This window comes from Phascolarctos cinereus, unplaced genomic scaffold (assembly GCF_003287225.1).
Source record: "Phascolarctos cinereus isolate Bilbo 61053 unplaced genomic scaffold, phaCin_HiC Scaffold_4;HRSCAF=312, whole genome shotgun sequence".
Classification (NCBI taxonomy): domain Eukaryota; kingdom Metazoa; phylum Chordata; class Mammalia; order Diprotodontia; family Phascolarctidae; genus Phascolarctos; species Phascolarctos cinereus.
In genome coordinates, this window is record NW_027555847.1 from 614677000 (window position 1) to 614695677 (window position 18678).

At 40.1% G+C, this 18678-nt stretch overlaps 1 pseudogene; it reads left to right on the forward strand.

Moving 5' to 3' along the window:
• The first annotated feature begins 480 nt into the window (after positions 1–480).
• Positions 481–6903, forward strand: LOC144456582 (solute carrier family 2, facilitated glucose transporter member 8 pseudogene; annotated as a pseudogene).
• Positions 6904–18678: the final 11775 nt, after the last annotated feature.

Here is an 18678-nt window from a genome sequence, read left to right on the forward strand (position 1 = left end):
ACTAAACCAAGAATGGTTTCCTAAGATGGCACTTGCACAGTAATAGTAAAGAACTAGCCTAAAGTAAACTTATGACATAGAGAGGCTTATTATAATATCATTATCATATATAATGCCCCCAATACAGTTTGGGTTTTTCTGAATGCATTATGGGAAATCACACATACAGTTTCACCACGGTTGGGACTCCTCCCCCATTGCCTAATCCTTTAACAAACCCCTCCTGCCTTGTAATATTAATATCTTCTATGTTCATATTCATATTTTCTGTTGTATAATTAGCATCATATAGTCTATAAAATTGCCTGTCTTGCCTTACTGAAATCACTAGCTCCAATGAGGAACTTAGCCCACTTACCAAAGTGTGAAACCTCAAAACCACAATAAATGCCTTTGCTTGGTTTGGAGACAGTCTGAGTCTGTGAATTCTTTTGAGACAACCCTGCCACAACACAATCTGACCCTCATCACTGTGGTAACATGCAAGTGACAAAGGAGAAGATGTGGATACACTGGGAGCTGTCACAACCCTGCACACAGATGGCCCAAGTCATACGGTCACTGGACTGCAGCAGTGGTGGAATTCAGCAGCCCCCAGGGTGTCTGAACCACTTTTTTGAAGGACCACACTGCTCACCTCCTGGTGAGGAAGGAGCTAGAAGAAGTGCCCTAAAAATTCTCTGCTTCACCCAAACCTGGCCTGCTTAGCTTGGCAAGCAGGGATCCCACCTTGAAATTGAAACACAAAAGAAATGTACAAAAACTTTTGCAAAGATGATTCACTGATCATCAGGACGTGGAATGTGAGCACACTCATAGACAACATGAAATCCAGTAGACCTGAAAGACAAACAGCTCTTGTTGTAAAAGAACTCAGTACATATCACATCCAAACAGCATCCCTGAGTGAAACAAAGCTGGCAAAGGAAGTCCAACTTATCAAAGTCGAAACTAGATACACATTTTTCTGGAGCGGCCACAGTGAAGAGGAGCACTGTGAAGCTTGTGCAGGTTTCATAATCTAAACTAATCTAGTCAACAAGTTTGTATGCCTACCAAAAGGAGTGAAGGACAGGCTCAAGGCAATATGATTGCCGCCTGCAGGAGAGCACCACACTACCATTATCAGTGCATGTGCTCCCACCTAATGAGGTCAAAGAAAAATTTTATGATGACCTGGAGACTCTTATCATCAATATGCCAAAAGAAAACAAGCTTGTAATTCTAGGTGACTTTAATGCCAGAGTAGGCATAGACTATCAGATATGGCAGGGAATCTTTGAGAGAAATGGAGTTGGAAACAGCAACAGCCGTGGTCACTTACTACTAAAGATTTGTATGTCTCATGACCTTCTCATCATCAACACTGTCTTCCATAAGAGAAATTATTATTAAATAATAAATTATTGGGAAGATCCTTGACCTCTCCCAAAATTTTTTCCCACATAAACTACCTTATCTAGATGGAGCTGTTGCACCACCCAACTAGAAAACCTTAAGAAGAATTTAATCTAAGGTGAATTCTGACCCATTGTGTTCACTCAGACAGATTGGGGGGGGCAGGGAGTGTAGATCCTTTGCCTAGATTGGCCAAGGCTGGGTGTGGCTGGAAAATAAATGATATCATCAGCCCCTCATTAGAATAGGTCCACCTCTCATTATAATATTCATTCTACTCATAAATTGTAGCTAATCAGAGTTGATTGCCATCCTGAGGAACACCAACTCTTTCAAGGGCATATAAGTCTTGAGTGGGTTCCATGAAGGGTCTTTGGCATTTAAGAATGTCACTGATCCTCTTTTATTAATTATATGCTAGCACCATTAATAAAATGATTAATTACCCAGAAACGACATCTCTCAAACCTTTTATATGTCACATCCATTTGCTAAACACAACAAAATTTCATGGATGCACCCTTGCAGCGAACACTGACATTTAATAGACTATGTCATTGTAAGGAGAAGAGACAGACAGGATGTGAGAGTGTCAAAGGTGATGTGTGGCACAGAGTGCTGGACTGATCAAAGACATCCTCTCCAAACTAAATATTCATATACAAGAAAAGCAGCAACCCCAAGGCAAAATGACTAGTGGACCCAGTCAGAATGGTCACATGATTTTCTCCACCTTTGTTCAGCAACACATGTGTAGAAGCAAAGGCAGCATTTGGTTGGAGTAATCCAAGGGTGAGGCTTGGATGAGAACTGGTGATATTATAAGGAAACTAAGGATTCAAGAGAGGAGGACAATGTAGAGTTGAATTGGTTCACCAATGGGTCAAGATGAGCAGAAATCCTTCTACCTTATTCTGCAAATAAATAAACTAAATCTCAAAGTGACCTGTATCAAGTCATATAGGAAGTAAGTGCTGGAGGCAGAATCTTCATACAAATCCTTTGACTTAAGAACCATGTTTCTTCCTAGCGTTCTAGGATGCTTCCTTTCCTCTCCTTCAAAGCCTAGCCCTAATCCTATTTGTCATATTTCCCCAATAAGCTGCCACCAACAAACCAATACCAATAGGGAGCTCTATTCCTTTCCCTCCTTCAGCCTAGTCTGCCATTGATGAACAGCCCAGCAACCTTTTGGAGGAATGTAGAGGTAAAGCAAAAGGTGCCAAGGATTTTCCCCTTCCCTAATCCAACATCCATTGTCCAGGTCCTATTAGGTGTTAAGCACTAGTTCTTGTTCAAATGCTTATTTTATCATCCCCACCTCTGCCAGTTTTAAGGAGATCCACACTCCACTCTGATCTTTGGACCTACTATCATCTTTCCAACAGTCATTGGAATCTGCTCCATAATTACTTCCCCCAAACCTTGGCTTTGCCATTTGAACCAGTGCTTCAGCTGCTAAACTCTAAATATCGTTCGATCTTTCAATCTTCCATTGAAGATTTCATGTTCCATGAAACAGAACCTTCCTCTTCTTGTTGTCTCACTCAGAAAGTAAGCACCCTGAGAACAGGGAATATCTTGATTTTTCCATTTGTATGCCCAATACTTTATTATCTTTGGAACAAAAAAAACCCCTAATAATAAAGGCTTTCCATTTATGCTTTTTTCTCAGCCCCTGGAAGAATATCTCTTCCTCCTTCTGTGTTCTCTAATAGCACTTGTATTCTGCCTTACATTATTTTTATATGCACATGTCCCCTCAGGACAGGGATATGAGGTAACTTTGTACACCCTATAGCACCTGGCATAGTACCTTGCACATAATTTTGGCTGAGTTTTATCAAACTGACTCATGGAATCATACAATCGAATCTTAGAGTTGGAAAAGATTTCAGAGGCCCTCTATTCCAACTACCACCTGAAATACTAATTGAATAAAATAGGCTTGGATAAACCCTCTTTATGATGAATTAATAGAAACAAAGTAAAATAATTATATTGACTTATACAGTAAATCTTCTAAATTTTTTATCTTTTAAAACTTTTAATATGTACCATGCTTTTTTTTGGCTGCAACCATGTGCTTTATACAAATCAGTATTGAGTTCACAAGATTATGACACATTATTTAATTTTTCACTATGAAACCACTCATCACACTTGACATCATATATACATACATATATGTATATATATATATATATACATATATATGTATACACATACACATACACACACACCCCTTTTATAGAAAGTTCATTTTTCCAGGTCTAGCCTTGATTATAGCCCATTTCAATGTGACTTAAATCAGATAGATTCACAGAAGGAACACTGCCAGCCACAACAGAGAACTGACTGCTGCTTTCTTCTCTCAGTCACAGGGGATGGACATTGTCTCTAAGGGGCAGTTAAGGTCATCTCATCAAACCTGTTCCTCTCAACCCAGTGTCAGCAGCATTATTAATGGGAGCAGTAACCACAGCTGCCTCTCAGTCTTTGCAGGGAAGCCTAAAGGAGCACAAATCAGTGGCAGGCTAATTGCTCAAATCTGAAAATAACTACACATGGTGTCAAGATGGAGAACAAAACTCCAGCCTCTCACTTGCTTTTCATTCCAGCATCTTTCCCCAGAATTCTCCATAAAACAGTCCCACATTCCTCCCAACCCCATTCCCGTTCAATAATATCAATGCTGTTGCCTTATAGGGTGGCTTCTGCAGGAAAATACTGGGTTACACATTTTTGGGTGTGGGTATTTTAACAATGTGATGAAAATGCCCAGATAGTATAGGTTCAACTGGACTTTTGACAAGTTTCCTGTACAGCCCCGAATGAAAAAAAGTGGGTTTCATTGGTAAAAATTACCTTTTTCCCAATCTTCATTCTTCAGTCTTTGTGTTTCCTTACCCATATTTTCTTTCTTTTCTTTTCTTTTTTTTTGCACAGCAACAGTTAGCAGCTATCCTTTTTGCTGGTTTTCACCGTTCTTCCAACTTCTAGAAATTTATGCTATATTGTAGAAGAACTAGCAGTGATCACTCTGGTTGCCATGTCCTTCTGAAGGGACTTTGCTGTTTTTTCCTGAGAATTAATTATGCTGTTTTGTACCAATCATTTGTGAGTTCTTGGCATGTTTTAAACTTTTTTTTTTAACACACTTTTATGATTCGATGTATCTGATTCTGTGGGCATAAATGATTCTTGAAATACTTGACGTCCCCATACCTACAGCCATTGCAATTTCTAACAGTCATTGAAATGGGCTCTCAAGGAATTACAACTTTCACATATTTCCTTGGGAGCAATATACATTCTTAAAAACACAAAATTAAAAACACAAGTATATTAGGTTGATATCTAGCACTCTATTGACAAAGAACTACAGTGACTGAAAAATGTAGGAATTATTCAATCAGTCAATCAACATTTATTAAGTGTCTACACATGCCAGGCTCTGTGCTAAGTGCTAAGGATACATAAGCAAAACAAACAAAAAAACAAAAGACAAACAAAAAGAAAAATCCAGTCCTTTCCCTCAGGGAGCTCACGATCTAATGAGGGAGACCACATAAAAAGAGGTGGGGGGAATGGCAGGAGGGTATGTAGGGCTATGGAATCTTGCAGCTGGATGGGCAGTTATGAGATGGGCTCCCTCCTTAAATGACTGATCTGAGAGGAAACTCCAATGTCCACCACTGTGGAGTCACAGGGCCAGCGATATTGAGTAGGTATGAGTTTCAGAGTTAACATGATTTTACAGAAACAGAGAGAAGAAGAAGAAAGAGGAGGAGGAGGAGGAGGAGGAAGAGGAGGAGGAGAAAGAGGAGGAGGAGGAGAGAAAGAGAGACAGAGAGGAAGGAAGGAAGGAAGGAAGAGGAAGGAAGAAGGAAGGAAAAGGAAGGAAGGAAGGAAGGAAGGAAGGAAGGAAGAGGAAGGAAGGAAGGAAAAGAAATCACTCTGTAAAAAGTATGGACTAGGTCTTCTCCTACAGAAGCTCCATCTGGCCCCTGGGTTCCTAAATGTAGCAGCCAGTCTGGTGGGCTGCTGGATGTGCTGGATGGTTACGTGCCCTGGATTCAGGACAGGGGAGCAAGGCCTGAGATCCCTTGGTTGTGGGGCTTCTTCCTGGCCATCTTTGCTACTTCCCTGGGTCCTGTCAACTTCACCTTAGCCCTAGGCTATAGCTCTTCAGACATCTCAAGCCTACAGTTGTCAGGACCCAGCCCTCTACCTGGATGCCAAGGCCTCCTGGTTTGGGTTCATAGGGACTCAGAGAGCTGCTGTAGGAGGTATACTAGGTGGCTGGCTAATAGACAAGGCTGAAAAGAAGTTGACCCTGATGTTCTGAATAGTGTCTTTTGTTGGTGTCTTCAACATGGTGGTTGGGGCCCAGAATATATATGGATTCCATACAGGGGTTGCCTTCTCACAGGCATAGCCAGGGAGGGGTCACGTCCCTTGTTTTTCTGGCATACATCTAAAATATCCTACCAGAAATCTAAGGAAGGAATGCTTGGCTCATGTGTACAGCTGATAGCCACCACTGTGACCTCAGTTGCAGAGCTAAGCCTGGAATGATGTTCTCTGGCCATGCTTGACTGCCTCCCACCTTTCTTTATGCTACTGTTCATGTGTTTCATGCCTAAACCCCCAAGCAAGGTTCCTGCTGACTATGCCTAAGAAACAGGAAGTAATGGTTGCAACAATGATTCAGAAGGGGCTAGATCAGGACAGGAAGGACAACATAAGCAGGAAGTGAAACAGAAGTATAGTCACATGGACCACAGATTTCCTTTGGCAGATTTGAAGAACCCAGCTACTTGCAAATCATTTCTCATCAATATGTTACTAATGGCTTTCCAGCAATTCTCAGGTATCAGTGCAATGTTGTTTTATACAGAGACCACTTTTGAAGAAGCCAACTTTAAGGAGAGTATCTTTGTCTCAGTCAATGTGGAGATCCTCTAGGTGGTCTTCATTGACTTAGCTGCATGGACAGAGCTGGCTGGAAGCTACTCCTGGTGCTGTCAGAAGTTATCATGGATCTCAGCTCCATGATGTTTGGTGTCTACTTTAAAATTAATCTTCATATTCCTAACAACTCTTCACATCCTGATCTCCTCATATACTTGAACACAGAGTCTGTAGGAGTCAACTCCGGACTGCTGTGACCAGAGGGGTTTAGCATGGGATTCTTCCTCATAGGTTTTCTTTAGGCTTAGGTCCCATCCCTTGGCTAGGGATGTCAGAAATATTCTCTCTCCAAGTTAAGGGTGTAGCCAGTAGAGTCTATGTTCTGACCAGCAGGATTATGGTGTTTTGTTTGTTTTTTTGTTTGTTTGTTTTTTTTAAAGAGAATTCAACAGTTTCATGGATGTTCTTACTCCACATGAAACTTTCTGACTTTCTGGCGTCTTTGGTGTGATTTTCATATTACTCTGTGTTCATGAAACAAAGGGAAAGACTTTGGAGCAAATTGAAGATGATGTTCAAAGGAGGTGATAACCTGATTGAGAGTTTCCTTGCCCTGGCAAGGATAGACTATCTGACAATAATGAAAGGAGAATGGTGATTAAAAATGGAGTCCTTCTGTATCTCCCAATAAACTCTATCTGGAATAATCTCTGGAATCTATCTGGAATAAATAAATCTCTATCTGGAATTCTAGGCCTTATTTGGAACTGAGAGAGTCAATATAGAATATCTGTGAAAACAAAATTTTATATGCTGCTAAGTCTAGTCCAGGTAGGTATTCCTCCCCCTCCCCAGACCATCTCCATAAGACCCCATATGTCCTGATTCTTGGGTAGCTGTCAGTACAATTGTGTTGGATACAGGGATCCAGTTGGAATCTATTCCTAATCAATTCTGGATTGACTTGTTATAAGAAAAAAAAACTACAAGAACCTTGAGGTCTCAACATTAGTCTCTTCATGCATCCATCCATTTTCTTTTGTGGAATGAAAGAAGTGGGACTCAAATATTGCTTCTATTTCCTCCTCTTCAGACTAGCAAAGGATTTTAGGAATTGATTCCTGTCCAGATGACTTTTATCTGGGACAACAGTCTAATCAAGAATAAAAATATATTTGTTTCCTTCAAATAAAGATTTGATGTTGAAAATAAAAGAAAAAAGTGTGAAGTTGCGCATTTTACCCACCGTGTCAATTATTTGAAGATGAAATTGGTTGTCTTATACTGTTGTTGTATATCCAAGTATACCCACTTATACTTGTGGAAGGAGATGAGGCTTTTTACAAGGTGCTAGGGTTGGTGGGGGTTAGGGGGGAATCAATTATAGGGTTGTCCTTTTCTCCTTGTGCTCTTTGTAAGAGCCTAAGTGAGTAACAGAGCTAAGAGAAGAACTGAGCCCTGGACTGGCAGTGAGGGTAAGTGGAACAGTTCTCCCCTGGGATCCACTAATGGCTATGGGCAGAAAAGTACAAGAGTTGCATGTGCTCTTATATCTATGGCCTTAGAGGAGACCCAAAGTTCCCGAATTCTAAATGCCAGGAATGAGTCCATTAGAGGCAGTGGCAGAGGCCCACATGATCTCAACCATTTGGCAGCCAAATGGAGAGAGTAATCACATGGTATTAGTGATAAGAGGTCCTGAACACCAGTTTAACAAAGACTCATCTAGAGATTAGGAACAACAGGTTCCTGGGTAAAATAGGGGAGGGTTCCTGAGCAGTTCAATCCCCAAATCCAGCCTTCTAGCAAGAAAAGTGAGATTTCTTGGGCCACACTGTCCTCTGAGTTTTCTCACTAACAATTCTAAATTTTAAGAGTTCTGGAACCCAGACTTCTAGCAAAAGAAGGAAACTCTTGGACAGCACTAATCTCTTGGATGGGGAAGGGAGAAGGGACACTTAGTAAATGTCTACTGTGTACCAGGCACTGTGCAAATATCACATTTGATCCTCATAACATCTCTATGCCATAGCATAACTATTTTTCATTTACTTTTATGAATTCTGTTTACTTATACAGCCCTCCCTCATTTAAATCCAATTCACTTGCATGTCATGGCATCACCTCCCTGATGTCATGGTCCTCTTCAAGAACTAAGGACAAACAACAAGAACAACAACTTAAGATATAACCAAGGTACCACAAGGTTACAGTCAAGGTATAGGTGCAAAAGGAGGCTATTAGAAATTTCATTTTGTAGAGCTAGATGAAAGGAGAAAGGATAAAGTATCAACCACTGCAAAGTCCTTACATTTGCTGTAACACATAAAATAAAGCAGATGACATTTTCCTACAGATCTTTTGATTTATGGATTTCAAAATAGCATTAAAATGATTTTGCATCAGAAACATTTGTGAAGGTATTAACTTGCACTTTTATTTTGCATAAAATCATGTATCTAATGCTGCTGTGTGATCCAATTACAAAAAATAGACTTAAAAATTATATTCAGCTAGATTATTAAAAAATATGTAAAACTTCTTGCATCTAGGAATCCCAATTTTTGCAGACAAAAACTGGAATATGCCAACTACTTTTAAAAGGGTAAAATAATGCATAAAGAAATTGGTTTTTGAGATTCCCTCATCCGCCCCCCTCATTAAGTAGCTGAGAAGCAGTGAGGCCCAGTGGATAAAGAGCTATCCTTAGAGACAGGAACTCTGACACATACTGACTGTGTGACCTTAGGCAAATCACTTAACCTTTTGGTGCTGCAAGCTACTACTTAAGACAGTAAATTGCATAGCAGATATTACTGCAACGGTAGATGGACTTTCCTCATCAGGAATTCCCTATACCAATAAAAACATCGATCTGATTCCCTTGCCTCAAAAAGTTTTCTTTTCAGAAAATCCATTTTAAACCTATTCTACCATCTTAAACTTTTTTTTACCTATTCAAAATAACCAAACAAAAATATTTGTTTATCCAATAGGAGTCAGCTAATGACTTAGTGTCTCTGAAATGTTTTAATGATCTCTAAATTAAAGACTTTGCACAGAATGAACCTTTATGCCAATTTTATCTACGATGCTCAATCACATCCCAAACAACATATTAAGGCATATTTCCCCTGTTGCTTCCATTTCTTAATTTTCCTCTCCCTATGCTACCATTTTTTTTATTTTCACCACATTAATTAACTCCACTAAGTATCCTGCAATACAGTTCCAATGCAAAACATTGTTCAAATTAGTTACAGTGTACTGAATACTGTTCAACTAACCTGATAACAACAGATGTTCTCTGCACTTACTGTTTCACCCATCCATCGTGCCAAACAGATTTGCTAGCCTGAATTTATAGCCAGGCAACTTATTGACTATGTCCTAACTGGCAAGTATTGCTTTCATTCCTGTCTGGGTTAGAGGTGTCTTTGGCAAACAGAAATCCCTTGAATCCTCTTCTCAGAAAGGCATTTCTTAGTAGTTGTCATTTGCCTTGGGGGAAAAACATCTTTTATATTCGTCTCACCAATATGCAGATACTCAACTCACTTTCCTTAATTGACAACTGGCTGACATGAACATGTCCTTGTTGTTTTTTGGCCATGGAGCTGGGAGCCCAGTTGTTAACTAGCCTTTTCCAATAGATGTCTCCAACTGTCATCCTGAAATCAGTCTTATCTTTTATATTTTCAAAAGAAAGAAAAGCTTAAATGTCAAAAGAATTCTTATAGAATATAAAGAGGATTTGGTTAGCTTTACCTTGAAAATGATTTGAGTTCCCATTCCCCACTATCTTTGTGAGAAAGTACATAGAATAAGGCTCTGAGAAATGGAAAATATAGTATTTATAAATTTAGAGCTAGAAGGGACAATGGAAGTTATGCAGTTCAAGCCTCTCATTTTATAAATGAGAAAATGGAGACCCACAGCACTGAAGTGATTTGATAAAGAACCACAGGTAGAAAGTAAAAAAGCCAGGCTTGGAGCCCAGGTCTCCAGACGCCCCTTCTCCAGGACCACGGGCATTTTTTTCCAAACACATTTACCAATAAAACTCAAGTCTGCTTTCTGGCCTTTTGCTTTAGCCAAGCATAATGAACTGTGTTAAATGTTTGGTGATTTTGTGATAAGAATGAATGCTCAATATCTAGATTATATCTTCCTTGAAAACCTTATTCAATATAGGTCAAAATTTGTTCACCTTGGACCCTATTCAAGGAAAAACAATAAAGAACTCTTTATAGAACTAACTGCCTTATAAACTGAGTTTGGGCAATAAACTGGTAGAGCTCCTATTCAAAATACCACAAGGAAGGGCCAGATTTTATTCACTGTTAGCCACAACTCAACAAATTAGTAGGGATAAGTAGAAAGACGAGGCAGGATAGAATAGAGGATGTGGGGAGAAGAGACAGAAGGGAATTTGGAGAAGATATCATTGGAAGTAGGAGGAGATAAAGGGATTCCAATAACAATATTCAGATACATAATTTGGCTTAGGAGTGACTCGGGTGTCCACACAACTCTCTCCACAATTTTATCCCCAGTGCCATTAAAAATAAATTCATGTGCTTCATAGATTATTAATTTTCTATACAAATTAATAACCTACAAAGCAATAGGGATGATTATTGCCAGTGCCTAAAGCAAAGCTTAAAAGGAGTGAATCAATAAAAGTCACTAAATTTCAATCTCTTAATAGAAGGAAGGATTGTCTTAAACTTATCTACTACTAAGTACTATTGATCTGTGATCCCACATAGATATGGGTTCTCCTTTCAATAGTACACATTGAAATATATCCAAGCCTTCTTATCCTTTGAAAATCTTATTCATGTCTTCCTATAAAACAGTCACAAGATGCTGCTCAATACGGGGGCATTTTTCTAAATATCTTGGCATTGCATGGATACCAATGGAGCCTAGAGATTGGTCACTGGTTATCCCTTGCTCTTACTGTAATGCAGAACACTATTTTACCATTTAGGTAGTAGGACCCTTTAGGCCATGGAAAGCAGAAGTTGCTGCTTAATCTTGCCCCAGACCTCTTTCCTCCTAAATCTAAACAATAGTGAAATGTACTCTTGCATAGCTTAAGCATAGCCCATACCTCCAACGCAAATGGATAAGAAAACTTGCAACATAATGGCTTTAGATAATTATGTTTACACCAGAGACCAGGACACCTGGTCTGGTTTGTGTGATCCCTGACCTGTAATGATGGGGTGCTCGGGTGCTTGTGCTTATACTTTTGCCCCCAAAATGCCTCCCTAGTCTCAGAAACACTGTCTCTGACAACCACTCCCCAGCCCAAGGACACTGTGCCTAGCAGTATTCATGCATGGGCCTCAGCACGACCCTTATCTGGCTGCTCAGGCCCCAGCCCTCAGATCATATCTCTGGAAGCCTCCATTGTGAGAAAGTTTTTTCCTTTGTTGCAGAGCATTATCATGTGTAGACAGAGGGAGAGGGGTGTCCTTGACCAGCCCAAAAACTCTTCCTCTTGCCAGACTTCAAAGATCCATCCCCCTGCCTGTCCTGGATACTCCCTATATAAACCCTAGCTCGACCCCTGATGGGGGCTGCTTGATTTGGATGTGAATACCCCTGGCAGCCGCGCACTAATATAATAAAGTCCACAATTTAAATTAGTCTGGGTCAACTCACTAATTTCTCGGTATAACACTTATTACCTCCTTTTTTGGTTGTACAACCTTCTGATGGCATCCTCTACCCTGCTTCAGCTATGCAATTCATTGTTGCAACCTACTGTTGTAACCTACTCAGTGCCCACCATAGTTTTCTCCCATGCCCCTTCAATGACTTGGAATTCACTTAGTGGTGAATCCTCTGGTCATGACAACCCACAAAGAAAAAAAAATTAAGTAATTCTGGAAATGATAATGCTGAAAATGGTTAGATCAGTAAATAACCTATTTCAGATATATCTAGAAAATCACTCACTACTCAATTGCCTCTCCAACTATTTCTTTAACACAGGAAAGTCACATATATTACTAATACAGGCTTAGGGCTTAAAAAAATTTAATCATTAAAGACCACTGATGACTAGTTGCCTGATCTTTCTCAGTGATAAGGACCAAAAGTTTTCAACTTAATCCTCACCTTAATCGTTCTCTGCTTCATCTAATGCCAGAGGGCTCCCTAAGGTAAAATCAAGCTCTTTGTAGCTAAGAGCTAGTTTTCTCACTCCTTGCTGTACTTTTTTGGGGTTTGGCAGTGTTAAGCTTGTTAGTCTAAAACAGATAGGTTTATTGGGTTTTTTTTTTTTTGGTGTTTTGTTTTGTTTTTTTGTCATGGACCCTTTGGCAGTCTAGTGAAGCCTGTGGACCTCTTCTCAGAATAATTTTTTTTAAAAATTAAATAATGGAGGGACATGGTAAATTTCAGTTAAAGGTTAGTGAAACTAAAGATACGATTTTTTTCCTCTCCAAATTCATGGAACTCCTGAAATCTATCCCCATATCCCAGGCCATAGACTCTAGGTTGAGAACTCTGGACTAAAGGTTTAATGTAGATTTATTCAACAGGCTCTTGGCTCCTTGTTTCTACTTTACACTTTGGAAAACCATACCCTTTTGCTGTCCTTGTTATACTTCAGCTTAAATCATATGCAAAGGTATAAATTGTACGTGGTTTTTTAATCACAATACTAGAAAGAAATAAAGCCAAATACATCTAAGAAACTCCTATGGGCAGGGAGTCTGTGATTTCTTCATAGACCAGGCATCACCAACCCCCACTCTGTAAGTGAATCAAAACCCTCAAGTTCAAGGAAACAAAGTTGAGGTGCTCCAATTCCCAAACATCCCTTTCCACCTCCTGCAAGGACGGGAGGACTCATGGCACTCCTGGAGTCCCCTGTCTAGGCTAGACACTGAAGACTCTGATTGGCTCCTACTAATAGTATTCTTCCTCTACCTCAGTTCTGGGGCACTCCACTCCTTACTGAAATGGGCAATGATCACTCTGATTTGGCTATAGTACCTACTTTTCTCTGGATTTCTGTTTATTCTCCATTTCTGACCCTGGACCTGGCACATGACTCTTCTCCCCCCATTTCAGTAAACCCTGAGACTCAGAGATTTTAAGTGTGTCCAAAGTCACATAGGAAATGGTACTAGTACCCTGTACACTAGTACCAGGCAAGGCTGGTACTAGTACCTAGGACTCTTAGCTCAGAGGTGTCAAACTCACAGTAGCCTGTTGGCTACATACAGCCCACAACACTTCTGAGTGTCCCTGAAGTAGATTAAAATGTAATAGGGAAATATTTCTGTAGGGAAAGGCCATTAAGTGTAGAGAGGTCCACTGGTAGTGAGGGTTGTCATACCTGTAGCGCAAAGGGAGGCAGAATAGACATCTCCAGCTTTTTACTGACACACCCCTCTCTAAGGGAGACTTTAATTTTTGCCAGGAGGGGAAGCAGGGAGTTGGGGTCAGAGGCCACTCTGCTCTCCTCAGAGAGAGGAGGTACTAGACTAGAATTATATCTATCTGTTTCCTTAAATATTATTAGTCTAGGGAGTATGATTTGGTTCAATCTGACTTCTGAATTCTCTGTCATCATTATCCCAAGCTCTATATCCAAGGCTTGACCCCTTCTCTTCCTATGACCTTTTCCACAACAAATACATATAGCAAATAGCAAAGAAACCCATTTCTCTAAGTCAGGAGTGGGGAACTTGCGACATCTTATAATTAATCCTTAATAAAAGGATTTGTTCTGTAAAACTTGGACTCAGTCAAAAGGCCACACCCAAGGACCTAGAAGGCCACATACGGCCTTGAGGCCTCAGGTTCCCTACCCCTGATCCAAATCATAGCAAAACAGAGAAGATACATATCAGATAATACAGAATGTAAGAGCTTTTCTATTGGGAATGAGATAACTCAACCAAGAGAGACTGTTCTTGATCTCATTCAAGAGGAAAAGCAATCTGGGGACAGGGCCAACATGTCAGCTCCTCACATGTCTTCCCTGAGTCTTTTCCTTCAGCAACCTGGAATGGGGTTGACCTATTCCATCTTCCTTCTCAAAGCTGGAAGCCAGAAACACCTGAAGTGACTCAAAGCTTGAAGAGTCACAAAAAGAACTGAAGAAGGCTGGAGCTTTCTTGCTGTTGTCAACACTGCCCCACTCCTCATTCAGGGCAAGGGATTCATCTCCACCAATAAGAATCCATGATTCTTTCCACTAGTCAAGTCAGCAAGCATTTATTAAACGCTTACTATGTGCCAAGAACTTTGCTAACTGTTGGAAATACACTTACAAACAGAAAAATAACAAGTCCCAGCCATCAGAAGCATACATTCTAGTGAGGGAAGACAGCATAGAAAAGGAAGTTGACAATGGTAACAGTAGGAGAAGGTACTTGGGTGCTTTGAGTGGAGAAAGTCTGGAGATTGGGGAGCCTGCAGAGGAATGAGACATGGCTGGTCTGGGCACCCACCTTAAGTGGAAGTCCTTAAGAGGAGGAGGCATCCAATGAAAGAGAGGGAAAGAGCATCTGCAGGAGTGGGGGTGAGTTTCTCTCATGTGTAAATTCTAGGGTTTCAGCCAGGCTTCAAAATAAGTGGGAAAAGGAGGTGAGGAAATCCAGGGTGCCATCTGGAAAGGAATGAGTCTGGGGTGAGGTGAAAACAGGTCAGAGAGGTTGAATCATGTGAGTCTCCAATAGGGGAGCTAAACCTGGACTTGAGGGCAGTACTAGGATCGCAGGTTTAGAGCTGGAAGGGATTTTAGGGGTTATTTGGACCCAGTTCCCTCATTCTAGAAATCAGAGAACTGAGGCTTAGACAGGTGAAATAACTTGAATATGGTTACACAGCTAGGCACAGCTAGGAAATGTCAGAGCTGTAGTTTGAACCCAGCTTTTCCCAAGTTCACTATGATACACATTATACCACACTGTCCTTCTCTTACTAGAGAGTGACAGTCACAATGTTATGAGACCTTTATATTACTAGTGAATACAGACACACCTAGCCCTCTATGCACCAAAGGCCTGAGGGACAGTATGCAGGTTCTGGGTCCTACTCTCTTCCTTCATGGCCATATCATATTTGGGAAATAATAACAACGAAGTCTGAATATTCCAGTTAAGTATTAAGACTACTGGCTCATAATGACTTGAGAAATTGTTTACAGACTCTAGGTCGTAGCCACCTTCATAAAAGAGTAATAATTTTGAGGAGCAATAATGAATGAGAAAGTCAGTACAGCCTCTGTACTTTTGATCTTCCATTCTTCCCTTCCTTCCTCCCTCCCTTCCTCCCTTTCTTCCTGCCTTCTTTCCTCTTTTCCTTCCTTCTCTCCCTCTCCCCTCTTCTTCCTCCTCCTTCACCTTCTTCTTCCTCTCTCTGTCTCTCTCTATCCTCTTATCTAGACAAGATTTCCCTTTGTAAATGCCATACTTTTGAGACCTCTGTGATTTTGGATAAGGAAAGAATGCTTTAGGAGATACAAGTAGACCCAGAATCTGGGGTGTGAATGAAACAAGTGGTAATGGTGTGACTGCCAGGGCGGCAGTAAATAGATCTGTAACAATTTTTATAAGTGCAATAATTATTACTTGTACCATTTATTTCAGAGTATTGCTGTTAAGAAAATCATTTTGTAAACTATAAAGTTCCATATAAATTCTTATTATTTCTGAGAGGCATTATGGTACAGGGACTAGAAAGGTTTCCCTGGAGTCAGAAAGCCCTGGGTTCAAGTTCTACATTTAGCAAATACTGGTCAGGTGAGCATAGTCAAGTAACATAACTTCTCACTAACTATAGTAAATTCTAAGACAATTAAACTGCAGGTATTAATCTGAATAGGTAGAGGAATTTCCATAAGGGCATCTTCTGTATACTGATAAAATATCAGGTCTAGTAAATGTGTGTATTTATATTTTTATATGTATGTGCATGTATACACACACACACACACACACACACACACACGCGCACACACATATATATACACCTGCATATATATGTGTGTGTATATACGTGTGAATATACATAAGTGTATGTATATACACGTGTGTGTGTGTGTATGTGTGTGTATGTAAAAAACAAATTCTTAAATTTGGAGGAGCCCCATACTTCCTTTTGAAGGATGAATTGTTATAGAGTAACCCAACTGCATCATTTACAAGTGAGGAAAGTGAGGTTCAGAAAGATAACCTGCCCAAGTTCCTGGTCACAATTCCCATCCCCTACCCCCTGAGACAGACAGACAGATAGACAGACAGACGCAGAGTATATCTGGCAGTCCAGATTGAAGCAGAGGACGTTTGCCTGTCATTCTAAAGTTTTTTTCATTATACCACAACTGCATGTCTTTAAAAAGGCAGTGTTGCATACTGGATAGAGAATAAGATTTAGGATTATAAAAGCATGGTTTGAATTCTGCCTCAGATACCTAGTAACTATATGACCCTGGCTAATCAATTAACCTTTCAGTCTCAGTTTCTTTACTTGCAAACTGGAGACAACAACAGCGCCCACCTGGCAGGGTTGTTATATGGAACAAATGAGACAATGAATACAAAGTACTAAATAAATGTCAGCTTTCATTATTAAAAATCAAACCTTTATGCGTAGTAGAAGTGGAAGAACAGGTATTCATACTTAATTCATATAATTTAATTTATATTTAATTTAATCCAATCCAATAAGCATTATTAGGTGCCTCCTTCTATATGCCAGGAATGTTTTAAGTGCAGGAGATGCAAGGACAAAACCCAAAATATTAAATAAGCTGACATTCTATTCCATTCATATTGTATGATGGAGGCAACTTGGTGAAGTGGGGAGAAGAGAAGGGAACATGCACTTGTACAGTGCCTATTACATGCTAGACATTGTACTAAGTGCTTTACAAACATATTCTTATTTGAAGTAGAAAGAGCCCTATATTTGGAAAATCATCTGACTTGGGTTTAAACGCTGATTCTGGGTTCTCATTACTAATTTTGCCACTTACTACCAGCTTACTAAGTACTTTGCCCACATTGGGCAAATCTCTCAGCATCTCCGTGCCTTAGTTACTTTATTTATAAAATGAGAGGCTTTTGTTAAATGATCTCTAAACTCCCTTTCAAGCTAGATCTCTGACCTTATTAACCTCTCCAGCTCTAATCTTATGATTTATTTATATGTTTGCAAATATGTATGTGTGTATAGATACATATACACACATACATGTGCATATATGCACTCATATACATATACCCATTGGACATCTCAAGCTGGATGTCTTATAGATCTTAAATTCAACGAGTCCAAAACTGAACTCATCTTTCCTCCAAAACCTTCTCCTCTTCCTAACTTACCACCATCAAATGTCCCAATGATGTAAGCTCACAGCATAGGTGTCATCCTTGACTTCTCAGTCTTACTCCCCCCATACAGCCAATGGTTTGCCAAATCTCTTTATTTATGCCTTGACATCTCTCCTTATATACACCCTTCTCACACATCTGTCACCCTGGGGCAGGTCCTCCTTACCTCATATCTGGACTATTAGAATAGCCTTCTAATTGTACTCCCTGTCCGAAGTTTCTCTCCCTCTGGTCCATGCTCACCTGTCAAACTGACCTTCTAAAAAGAAGGTCTGGCCATGTCACCTTCCTAATCAATAAACTCTATTGGCTCTCTCAGGATCAAATATAAAATATTCTATTTGGTATTTAAAGCCTTCCTACACTTCCAATCATCTTACACTTCACTCTCCTCCCTGCCCTCCACCAGTGACATTGTCCCTCCTTGCTGTTCCTCACACAAGACACTCTATCTCCAGATGCAGATTATTTTCACCGGGTGTCCCCCCTGCCTGGAATTCTGTCCCTCTGCATCTCTGCCTCCCAGCTTTCCTGGCTTCCTATAAATCTCTGCTAAAAACCAATCTTGTGCAAGAAATCTTTCCCGTCTCCCTTTATGCTAGATCTGAAATTATCTCCAATTTATCCTGTAGATATAGATAGATAGATAGATAGATAGATAGACAGACAGACAGAACATAGTTGCTGCATGTTGTCTATCATTAGGGAACTTCTTGGGAGTAGGAACCATTTCATTCTTTGTATCCTCACCCCTTAACAGTGTCCGGCAGACAGGATTTGAACCCAGGTCTTTCTTACTACAAATCTAGCACTTCATGCACTACTCCACCTAGCTGGCTTTAAAGGACTTCTTTTTTTCTTAGGATCTTGAGAGCTTGAGAGCAAAGAGGCACAACACCTGAAGTTTGGCCATCAATCAGATGATCAACAAGCATTTAAGTGTCTACCCACAAGCAATAAATACTTGTTGACTTAACTTGATTCTAAACTCCTT